We start from the raw sequence: 12444 nt of genomic DNA on the forward strand, positions 1-12444 counted from the left end.
GAATTCATCTTGTATCTTGCAGTCACCACAGACAGGAATGCAATAACTGCAAGACTATAAATATATAAATATAATATAAACTATATAAAGACTAAATAACTGAAGCCCAGGGAGAGAAAAAGCAATGTGCCAGCATATGGAAGCAGCTTCCACAGTTTAATCTTAATATGATTAGATGAGGATAAGGGAAGAATCGGCTTAAATCTTTTAAGTGAGTCCGTGGGACTGTTAAGATATACAGTTTGCAGTCTGTTGTGAGTGGAACCTTTGAATGATAATGTTCTGAGTTTCTACTTGGACACATTCTGTGAAGACATGACAGAAATGGGTTACATCATACAAAGACTAAATTATTTAAAGGTTTTATTAGCAGCATGGCTGTAGGGATAGCTCACTGATACATTAGTCATGTCAGTCCAAAACAAAATATTGTATCTCAGTGATTATTGCTACTGCTGTTATTCCGACTCTAAACACCTCCACTATTGAGATTGGAGATTCTTTGACTTTCTATCAAACAGTTATGCTTTGGCAGCATCATTGTTTCACTATATGCCTAAATACGAACCCGTACCAGTCCATGAGTCGTTTGGTAACGGGCTGTGAGAGTTGAGGCACGGGTGTGAAATTTATGTTTTTTATGATTTGTATCATTTTAAAAAAAAAATCATTTTTCATTTACTCGGTTTCCCTGGATTTTCCCCCTGTGTTATGTATAAATCTTCTCTTTTTTGGGTACTAGTACTGGTTTTATTTTGTTGTATTTATCTGCGACACTTTAAAGGCCAGAAAATATTGTCGGACATAAACCAGTCCGTGGCGCAAAAAAGCTTGGGGACCGCTGGTCTACACAACACTAAGCAGCACTTGAGGTCAGTGAGCTTTGAAATATATCTGTGCACAGTCAAGATCACGCATCTTTTAAATCCTACAAAGTGTATAAGAAAATGGTACTTAGGCTTGACTTTTGTAAACACTTTCCTAATGTCTTCACTCAGTAGCACCCATTATAGAATTTCTTTTTATGTTTCATTCTGAGTTTCAGAAAGACGTATCCGTAGGCTGCACAATTCATTTAAAATTTTAGCCACAATCACAGTTTTTCATTCCCACAATGAAAAGGCGATTTCCAAACAATATCTGAAATAGCCAGTGCAATCATTTTCCACTCGTCCAGTAAACACAGTGAGTGATAAGTACTCACTGGCAAAGCCTGTGCTGTAGGAAACACATTGCGGCGCAAATAAAGAGGCATCTCACAGGTGTTGAGTGCTTTGCTACGATTTTTTATTCACATCCATCATATAGGCTCAATTAATAGAGTGAAAGACTCTATTTTCCTGTAAGAAGACACACTTAAACTAGGTGAATGAACATGAAGACTCCTTTACAGGGACGTAGCACACTATAAAAATGAAAGCACTGTTTTCATGAGAACATGCAAAACTGTCAGAATCACCACAAAGACAGTGTCGTCTGCATATTTGAGAAGTGTCATGTTCTCCATGTTACAGGTTATATCATTTGTGTTAATTGAGAATTAAAAAAAAAACACAAAACAGTTAGTGTGGATGAATGATAAATGGACTGATTCTTATGTAGCTCTTTCTACTCTCCCAGAGTACTCAAAGCACTCTATACTACGTGTCACATTCACCCAATCACACAAGCACTTTCTTCTAAGATTTCTAACATTCATACACAGATGGATGCATCAGAGAGCAACTTAGGGTTAGTACCATGCCCAAGGGTACTTGGCATGCAGACTGGAGGAGCCAGGATCAAACCACAAACCTTCCGATCAGTAAATGACCTGCTCCACCGCCTGAGCTACAGCCAAGGAAGTAAATGGTTGATGGAGGCTCAATATCTGAGCAGTGGAGATTAACATCACTGTCTGCTACCTTTTTTCCTTCTTTTGTTTTTGTCTCTTGCCTGTCTTGACATAGACATTGTCATACTATTTCACATATAATGCAATAGCTGAAGTAACACAAAAAGAAAGGAATAAATAAACATAGTAAAGAGTCCCAAGAACAAGAGGAGCCTGTAGAGATTCTATGCAGGAGTTCTTGTGAAAGCAAAATGTGTTTGGCACCACCGTGCATTCAGATCGCAATTCTGATTGCAAACCTGCCAGACGGCACGGGATTCAAAAAAGGGGAAGAAAGGAAAAACACTTTCTGTCTGCTCATAGGATACCAGTTCTTTGTGAGTCTCTGCATGCTAGCAAGAAGCTAGTCATTAACCCTCCTGCCATCCTTTAAAAAACTCACACCCATCACCCTAGGGACCATTCTCAGCCACGCCATAAAAAGACCATATATCCATATTTTATTCCACTTTAAATTAGCCAACCTTGTAAAACTACTTCTCCCTGAAATATTCATGTAAAGTTTTAATTATATTTTCGTTGTTTTAACCCTTCAAATCCCAGTGTTATTACATGAGCGCCCTGTGTTATAAGCCCCAAAAACCAAAAAACGAAACTAAATATTTCCACAAAAAACCAGTTGAAGTAATATGTGATTGTCATTATAAGTAGGCCTTTAGATGGACCAAAGATTGGCACCAACATACATTTTGACCTGCCATTATTTTTTTTGCATTTTTTTTGCAATTTAAAAATTAAAACTTCAAGGCCCTGAGTCTTCATTGACATCCAAGAAAAGAAGAAAAAATAAAATCATATGATGATAATTTGGGGTTGAAAAATAGCGTTTATAATGGAAGTCAATGGGCAGAAAATGGTCCCCAGGGTGATGGGTGTGGGGATTTCTGCTGCTCAGCCATTTTAGGCTGATTTAAGGAATTCACACTGGAATATTAACATTGACAGGTAAAAACTATCCTGTGGCAAGTTTGGTTATATTCCACTGAACACAGTGGAAATGGCAGCCATTTAACACATAGCAGTGGCACAAAAAGGTCCCAAGAAGGCAGGAAGGTTAATAACTGAGAGTTGTGTTAAAGCCGAGTGTCTGCCAATCCTAGACCAGCAGTCAGATATTCAACGGGTAGCAAATGAGTTTGAAGGTTTGAAGCATTGCAGCCTCAATTTTACCCACAATTCAGTCCCCAAAGTCATCTTTGAGTCATAGAGTCACCTCAAGACGTTTTACTGTGCAAGTTAAATATCCTACAAATAAAAAAATGAAAAATCTAAATTTTGCAGATAAATTTTATATAAATTATATTTAAAAAATATGAAGGATGTTAGAGTCTGTTGATCCAGGTTCACCTCATCTTCTTTGTTACTGTGTTTAAATGAGATACTAGACTCATATTGATGTACAATAACATTTGGATAAATTATTTTTTTCATTGCAACTCAACATTGCTGCTTTTTCGTGTATAAATGAATTGTTGATTTGTGAGGCTTTTTTTTGCTTTTCTTACAACAGTGCAATACTATTACAGCTCCATATGGTGTTTACATTTCTGAACAAAATGTTAAATGTGATTTGAAACAGACATCTGCATTCTCCAAGCAAAACAAAACAAAATCCAGTCGATAAAGGTAGGTCTGGCTTTGTTGCTGAGAAGAAAAGGGAACCTCAGAGGGTTCAGTTAATGGACTAAAACCATAAACCCGGATTATTACAATGGCACAAAGTAGATTTGTCACTTTTCATTGCAGGACAGTCTGACAAGGAACAAGAAGACATGTCTGGACTTCAAGATCCTGTGATGCAAGGAAATATTTACATGTTCAACAGGAAGTTTAAATATATGCTGAAGAGAGTCCACTCACAGCCTGAGGAGAAACTCAATAAATCTATCAGCATTCATAAAATTAAATCTTCTCCCAAGCATAAAAAGGCCCCAGGGATTTGGTCTGAAGGGGAACCGTGCAGATGGACAAAATGTCTGTGGAATGAAGTAAATAGTTGACACTGTGGTCCCCTTTAATTTAAGACTGCACATGTGTTTCACATGTTCTACACACTGCAATACGGCTCATTTGGATCAGGCACAAACCATTTAACGTTTGGTAGCCGCTGCTACGGAAACTATAAACAAATGTCCGTTATGATTGCAACTGAAGAATGTCTGCCACCAATGGATCAAAACAGTTAAACAACCATGTCTCCGACTTCCAAGACGCCAACACAGCAGCTCTGTGAGGCTGTACTTAGGACCAGCTGTGCTTTGACTTAATGTTAATGTCAGCAGGCCAACACGTAATAACAATAATGCTCGTAATAACAATGCAAGGATGCTAATGTTTAGCAGGCACATAAAGTTCATCACTTCAGGTTATCATGTTAACAGTTGCTTACTCAAAGCATATTTGGCTTCTTTTTACTAGCTTAACCTAAATCAGTTAAAAATAAGCCAAGAGATCATCAAATGAATTTGTCCTCACAGTAACAATTATGATTTATCAGTAACAAACTTCATATTTGTTCTCTCAGAACCACAAATGGGAATCTCATGGTGGCTCAAAGAGAAAGGTCAGGGACCACAGTCACTAAATCACCCACAGCTGTTTATTGCAGTGCTTCCAAAGGTTTTTCAGTCTGGACTAACCAACTGACGGACAAGAGAACTGTCACCACAACAGCCACACCTACACAGCTTTAAATTATGCACGGCCATAACAACTCACAACATCATCACTTTGGTCAAATTATAGTATAGACGACACTAAGAACATGCTCTGAGCTTTAAGTAAATGTTCAGAATTCAGCTTAAAATTAAGGTTAAAAAAACAAATGAACAGCAGCTTACATGCACAGAAAGCATCCTGTGATTACTGGCTGAAGTACATAAAAACACTGGTTCCATGACAGAACAATAATCTGGTGTGATTTTGATTAATGCTATCATTTCTTTATTCAAAAAAGCCAAAACTATACAAGCTTCAGCTTCTCGGTTCAACTCATAAGATTAAATAAGTTTTGTTTTGGCATTGGTGGGTTTTTACATTTTTATGAGCTCTTCTGATTAACAAAAGCCGTCAGTCCTTAAGTGCCACATTTGCTGTGTGACAATAACATATTATCATTGTGTCCTTTGTGTGTGGCCTCCGACAAAACACACATCTAACTTTCTTTAGTATTATCAGCCGAAGAGTTAATTATAAAGATAATATTAACAATTACTATCTGGCTTTAGCTCATTAAATTTATGGTTCCTTTATTTCTCCTAGCATTACAAGATATGACTGGATGGGAGTTTTTTTTATGTATTATTATCTCTTCTTCAAATGACATGTTTTTTTCCTGCTTTAAGAAGTCACCAAAGACTGAACATTCATACTGACACGCTGCTTGGTCCAGTTCTCTATAATCTAAACAATGAAACTGGCATAAAGAGAAGCAAAATGTTTCCTGTCCCACCTTAAGACAGCGATGTAATCGCTGTCTTATGAACTGATTCCTCTGTCTTACCTAAAAGGAATCAGTTCATAAGTCTTAACTTGGAAACTGTAAAGATAAAACTACCATTAGCATTAAATTGGATCATATCGTAAAATGAACAACAAAGCAAATAAATGGTTAAGGAGTCACAATTTAAAACTGAAAGTGGACTACAGTGTGTCAAAATAATGCCATGATTAATTAAGTACTTTTTCTTTATGCAGTTATGCAGTGCAGTCGAAGAGCAGCATTTTCCTGATTTTACTAGCTAGCCTTAAACTCAGGCCAGTCACGCTACCAGTAAAGTTCAGCCTGAACCCCTACAGTCAGGGTCTGATTCACCACTGACTAAGATTAATGAGCAGTCCTCATTAGTGGTTCTTTCTAATTGCCTTGTTCCACTTTTGGAATATAGTTTATGCTGGATACCTTTGCTAATAAGGACACTATAATTTCAAAGTATAGACCAACCAAGAACAGACTTAGTCTGTTGACCTGACAAAGCCCCACATGTATATTTACACCTCACACAAATCCCTAAGTTTAATAGAAGTTGAAAAAACACCAAAAATAGATTCAACTGTTCCAGAATTATTGCACTCAACATTTAAAGCCCTCTATCACTTTGTATCTATTCTAAACATTCTTATCAAAAAATTCTCTGATTCACTGAGACAAAAAACAAAACAAAACAATGTAACACGTTTAGTAGTGGTTTGTGAGATGATTGAGAGAATAGAATAGCCTTTATTGTCATTGTACAGAGTACAACGAAATTGGAGTGCCACTCCCTTGGTGCAAGTTTCAATAATAAATATAAATGTAAAATATAAAAAGTACAAAAAAAACAATCGTAAGTACTCAAACAATAGTATGTACAATATATACAGGATAGCAGCATTAATATAATGACAGTATGAATAGCAGCATAATATAATGACAGTGACGGTATGGGATAGGATCAATTGTTTTTGTGCTTATTTACTACGGTGATAGCTCTGGGAAAGAAGCTATCCCTGAATCTGTTTGTCCTGGTTTTATGTGACCTGTACCGTCGGCCTGACGGTAATAGTTCAAACAGTTGGTTGCTGGGGTGAGAGTGGTCCTTGATGATATTGCCAGCTCTGCTGAGGTACCGAGAGTTTGCAGTGACCTCCAGGCTGGGCAGAGAGCAGCCAGTGATCTTCTGGGCTGTGTTGATGACCCTCTGCAGTACTTTCCTGTCTGCAGCTGAGCACCCTGCATACCATGTTGTTATGCCGTACGTTAGGATGCTCTCTATGGTGGCTCTGTAAAATGTCACCAGCAGCCTCTCCTCCAGGTTGTTCCTCCTGAGCACTCTCAGAAAGTGGAGACGCTGCTGGGCCTTTTTTACCACCGCTGTAGTATTTGCAGTCCAGGAGAGGTCATCAGATATCTGCACGCCCAGAAACCTCATGGAGTGTACCCTCTCCACACAGCTCCCGTGAATGTAAAGTGGGGCCGGGTCTGCTCTGCCCTTCCTGAAGTCCAAGATAAGTTCTTTAGTTTTCGTGGTGTTCAGTTGGAGGTTGTTAACTGAACACCACTCAGTCAGTCTGTTGACCTCATCTCTGTAGTCCGACTCATCCCCCCTTGAGATGAGTCCAACCACTGTGGTGTCATCCGCGAACTTTATGATGGTGTTTGAGAGATGGGTAGGGGAGCAGTCGGATGTGTAGAGCGTAAACAGGAGGGGACTCAAAACACATCCTTGTGGAGACCCGGTGTTGAGTGTGATGGTGCTGGACCGGTGGGGGCCGAGTCTGACAGACTGTGGTCTATAGAGGCTATAAAATGTTGAAATTGAGATACTGTGAGCCTACAAGTGGAATAATAAACAGCAAACACTGAAATAGTGCAATAAACAGCTCAGGCTGACACTGACTCTGAGCATCCCGTGGCTCTGTGGGCTGGAGATGTCCGTGGTCTCATCTTTTGGTCTTCCAAAGTCTTGTTTTTTTTTAATCTATTTTAGCTGCGATGTTAGGAAGTCTTCTTGTTTAAGGCCTCCTTACGGAACAAAATAATCTAGAACATTTTATACTCTTTGTGATTCAGGTTGTTGCCAGTTTCAGTGTTTATGCTCTGTTACCAAGTTAAAGTCTAATATTCTGCTGAGCCGTATCTGTTTATCTAGACATCGGATTGTAAGGTTTTTTTCCAGAGGGGGTTTCCCGGATTTATAATCAACAAACTGTCAGTAACTCGTAAACATAGTGACATAGGGAAGCTTACTCTTTGATGACCTCATTAGTTTTATGATCCGCTATAACTCTTGCAGCCCAGTGACATTTGCAGGAAACGTTTAATAAGCTCCATCTGCCATCAATTTATTTCATGACAACAGCTGGTTCATTCATGGCTAATATCAGAAGAATGACTTGGGAATTTCTAAGGTGAAATAATTGCAGTTAGGTGCTTGTAACAGCAGATGAACTGCAGGAAAAGGTAAATGCTGTTGGTTTGCAGCTCTAAAATTAAGCATCTAAAGACATAAAAACACTGTTTAATATTGCATCCTGTATTTATTATCATTATTATTATTATTATTATTATTATTATTATTATTATTATTAACACTGATGACAAGAGTGACAAGCCTCTATAAAAGATCCGTCCTCATGTGGCCACTGGATTCTCTACCGGCCATGTGCAGACAGTAAGCAGACCAGAGGTGTCAAAGCTCACATAAACATGAACTAATATGGCTCTGAAGGCATTACTAACCTCTTTTAGGTCACTCCTGAGGCTTGCCACAACATCTGCTGAGAGCAGCTTTAACTGACACTAAACTGACATGCTGGATGGAGATCACCTCCCTTTGTTGTCTCATTGTAATAGCTCTAATGAGCTTCTGCTCCTCACAGATTAGAGGATCTGCAGGCCCAGACATTAGCGTAGTTGAAGGATTAATGACATGGGTCATTGATATGTCCTGAATGTACCAGCTGTGTTTGTCTGTGTGGAGCTGGTGCTTAATCAACCTCAGGGTCTGATAGGCTTACTGAGATCGGTGACCAGTCAGTCATCACTGCCGTTGTTGCAGTTATGATGAAATTACTAATCAATCCCTTTTCATCAAAGCAGTATTATTAAGTCAGATCACAGTGATACACAGTATCGATCCTCGGGCTGAGCTACAGGAGACTACAAGAAAAAATGAATTTCATAAAACAGTGGATACATATGCACATGTATGTAGCATTTGTTACACTGTCAAAAGAAATTAACTGTCAGCATCCCATATATTGTTATGTACAAAAATTATATTACACGACATCACACATAATTAGATCGCCTGGCAACTGCTTAGCAACCCAAAAATTATCATCTTCTTTTAATATTTACTACTTTGATGGCTGACATGGTTTTTGTTGGGTTTTGTTGGCTATCTTAACTTAATCATTATTCTTTCTTGTGGTTTTCGTGTTCATATTTTCCTTGATACTACATCTCTCCTTCATTTACGACAGGGTAGATGTTGCTCAGCAGGTAGCGCATGTCATCTCCTCATTGGAAGGTTGGTGGTTTGAGTCCTGGCATGCCAACTAACTCTTGGGCAAGATACCAAACCCCGAAGTGCTTATTGAAGTGAAACAAAGTGCTCTGAATGAATCAAGTAGTGCTTCCCACTTTTCTTTGTCTCCGTGCTGTGATTAAGGTTTCGGTGTTTCTCGTCCCTCTGATTCCATAATTGTTTCCACTGGTGTCTGTTTCCTGTCCCTTTCTGCCCTGTGTTTGATTGTACTTACCGAAGGCCCCTAAAACCCGGTCCCCGTGTGTGTGTCTGTGTGTGTGTTTATAAGTTTGTGTGTGGTCTTGTCCCTTATCAGTTGTCAGATTAGCTGTTTGTTCTCCGTGTGTCTACCTCTCATGCCTCTTTGTTTACTTCGTGGATTCCATTATCAGTCAATAATTGATCACTTTTTCTTGTTTAACCTGCCTCTACATCCTGCACTTGGGTCCACTAACAAGATGTTTCAGCCCAAGTAAATGTAAATACACTTATGTGTGCTTAGATGTATGTACTGTATTTATTCTTACTGTCTAAAAATAGTAGCACATAATAGCACGTGTGGTGCATATGTTCTCCGGTTGCTGCTATAAAAATGGCATCCATGTAGTGCCCAAAATGTCTCACCAGCTGTCTGCACTTGTTCTCTATTAAGCCCAATGTGAAGATCACAAGCGAACAGGTCCAAACACAGCCTAAGAGTCCAGCCCGGTGTGCTGAGCTAAACCGCAGCATGCCATCATGTTCACAATGCTACAAAACTACTCTGACTTTAGGAATAGCATGCTTAGCAGCTACATGTCTGAACAAAATTTCATGGCAATCCATCCAATAGCTCACAGTCCCAGGAGTCATGGCATGACTAATAAAAACACGTCTAATCATACCAAATAATAAGTCTCAATTCAAATAGTCACTTATGACAGCTACTCCAATAAAACTACAGAGAAATACACATCTGCCGTTGCAGTCGACATCACCCGATTTCACTTCACTTTCATGTTTGATCAGTTTAGCTTCCTGAGTTAATGGTTTTACTGAGTTCTCGTTATTAAGGGAAAGAAAATATCTGCCAATTAAAACAGACAAAGAAGTACATGACATGCACCGACTGCATTAGGAATGTCTATTGTCACTGCTGCATGCCTCAGTGATCTCGCTGCTGTAAAGTTGAGATGTTCGGGGTTTATTAACCACAAAAAGAGATTTCTGAAAGCCACGGAGAAAATTGAGCAGCAGATATCATCATCCTCTGAGAAATTTAAAATGAAGTCATTACCGTAGGCTGCGGCTGCCATGATTGCTTTACTATAAATAACTTAATAATTCAAACAGTGACAAAGCACTGAATATCATTGCTTCTCTTTGATGTATTTTTCTGAAAATCACGAGCATGGATTATTCCAAACATTTGCACAGCATTATTGTCATATTAACAGCAAAGCCTGCCAACTCCAGAAGACAGTGGAAATGTGATTTTTCTTTCCATTAATAAATCTTCTTCGGATTTGAGAACAAGCAATACACATTGTCCCAAAACATCAGCCAAAGTCCCAGATGACAAATATCATCCAGAATGAAGCTGTAAATGTGTGAACTCTGATATCATGTTACGCACTTATGCCAAGACTGTTGGCATAATCTATTGGTGTTTATGTTAGTGTACTAAACTGTAATCCTCTCCAGAGTGTCGATGACATTCATGCCAGCTGCAGTGCTAAGACTCTGTTTTCTGTTTAAAATACTTGTTTGGCACAGCGGAGCTTCCAACTTTTAAACAACCTACTGGACCAAAGTAATGTCCGCTTGCCCCCCCTTATCACAGCCTTTATTTATCTTTGAGTTGGAGGAGGTAAATTAATTTGAAAAGCTTATCAGGACAAGCTGTGCAGATGTTTTCTTTAACACTTACCTTTTCCTAATTTGTCTAAAGCTCATACTTTCCGAAACCATCTTTCTACCACTGCTTTAAAATACATACAAGTGAACTACAGCCAGCTGCTCCTGAATTCACAGGGGTTTTCCACAGTGCGTAGTTCCGCATGTTTGACATATCACTTTTTTTTTTAACGTTGGATGCAACCGAATTCCTAATGCAACCCCAAAGACATTTGTGTGTAAAATCAGATATTCACTTTATCTTAAAGAGAACAGAAGCATGGAGACTCCACAGGCCATGCCAAAAAATGTTCAGATAGGATGCTTAGACACAACGTTTGCGATTTCTTATTCATACAATATTATATCTACAAAAAAAAAAAAAATACAGATGCAGTAACTTGTGTAAGGCAAAGAGAAACTTTCAAGGCAAAAAAAGTGAAAGTGAAGCTTTCAGTCACTTGATGACGACTCCCTCTTCATCATAAGCTGTATATTTAGAATATGAAGAATTAAGAAAGAATTGTTTAGCTAAAGTTTCTAAGGATTCTGAACTAAGACACTTAATGTGTTTATTAAAATTTGAAATATTAATTACTGTCATTGTATTTTTGTGGGGAAAGGTAACAAACAAAACCACCTAGGTAACCACCTAAGTTTTTTAGATATATATGGTGTAGACTGAGACAAAACGGGGGAGAAAGAGGAAGCCATGCAGCAAAGGGCCACGGGTCAGACTCAAAGACTGGTCGCCTGCTCATCAAACTTGCCTTTTTTTCCTCCCTGCTTTAGGTCTTTGCTGATCAAGAGTGCTGATCAAGCAACACCACAAATTCAAACCAAATATTTTGAAAAATGAAACCAATATGAAGTGGCAGCAACTGCAGTTCCTCTAATAGCCACTTAAAGTTGGCTCCAAAACCATGGACAGTGTAAAAGATGGATGTAGCTATCATGACATCACCCACTGGTTTACAAAGTCCCTTTTTGCCTGCAGAAAATAGTGGTTGGGGATATTGCTGTGAAGCTTCTTGCTCAACAGTTTGTAACTGACCAGTCATTATCCAAAGAGCATAGATAATCCTCCATAGCATGACCAAGATTTGCAACCAGGTATCACCATATGATCTTCAGATAGAATTCAGGTTTAAGACACTTCCACATTGGCTTCATTTTTCTGACCTGGAAGATATAAGCACGTGTTTTATGCTGTATGTGCTCCACATACAAGTCACATCCGTAGCCTGTCATGGTATAATGTCCAAATCTGCAGAATTAAGGAAAATGTCCACACTTGAGAGACAGGTGGCTCCCATTTCAGCTTCAGTGTTCATTGCACAAAAAAATCCTAAATAAATGATCCAGTAGTCTTTTTAGACGGTTTTAGCTCATATTTGAAACATAAAAACAACCACAAACAGATGGGTGATATCAAACTGGTTATGTCTATCTGAAATAATGATCTAAGGTATCAGGGAGCGATCAATGTCTTAGTGAAAAATGAAAATTATAGTGCTTTTGATACCTAAAAGGAAATATAGTTCCCCTTCTTTCTAATGTCTCCACAGAAAAAAACTGGAATCACATTTGCCTAAAAAAAATTGCTCAACACATATTTGTCAAGTTTGAACAAAGGACGTTCAAATTTAAATCTTATAATGCTTA

The sequence above is a fragment of the Copadichromis virginalis genome, linkage group LG7 (genome assembly GCF_057382275.1).
Source record: "Copadichromis virginalis isolate Kocher_CV1m ecotype Utaka linkage group LG7, C_Virginalis_male_GT1.1, whole genome shotgun sequence".
NCBI classification, from domain to species: domain Eukaryota; kingdom Metazoa; phylum Chordata; class Actinopteri; order Cichliformes; family Cichlidae; genus Copadichromis; species Copadichromis virginalis.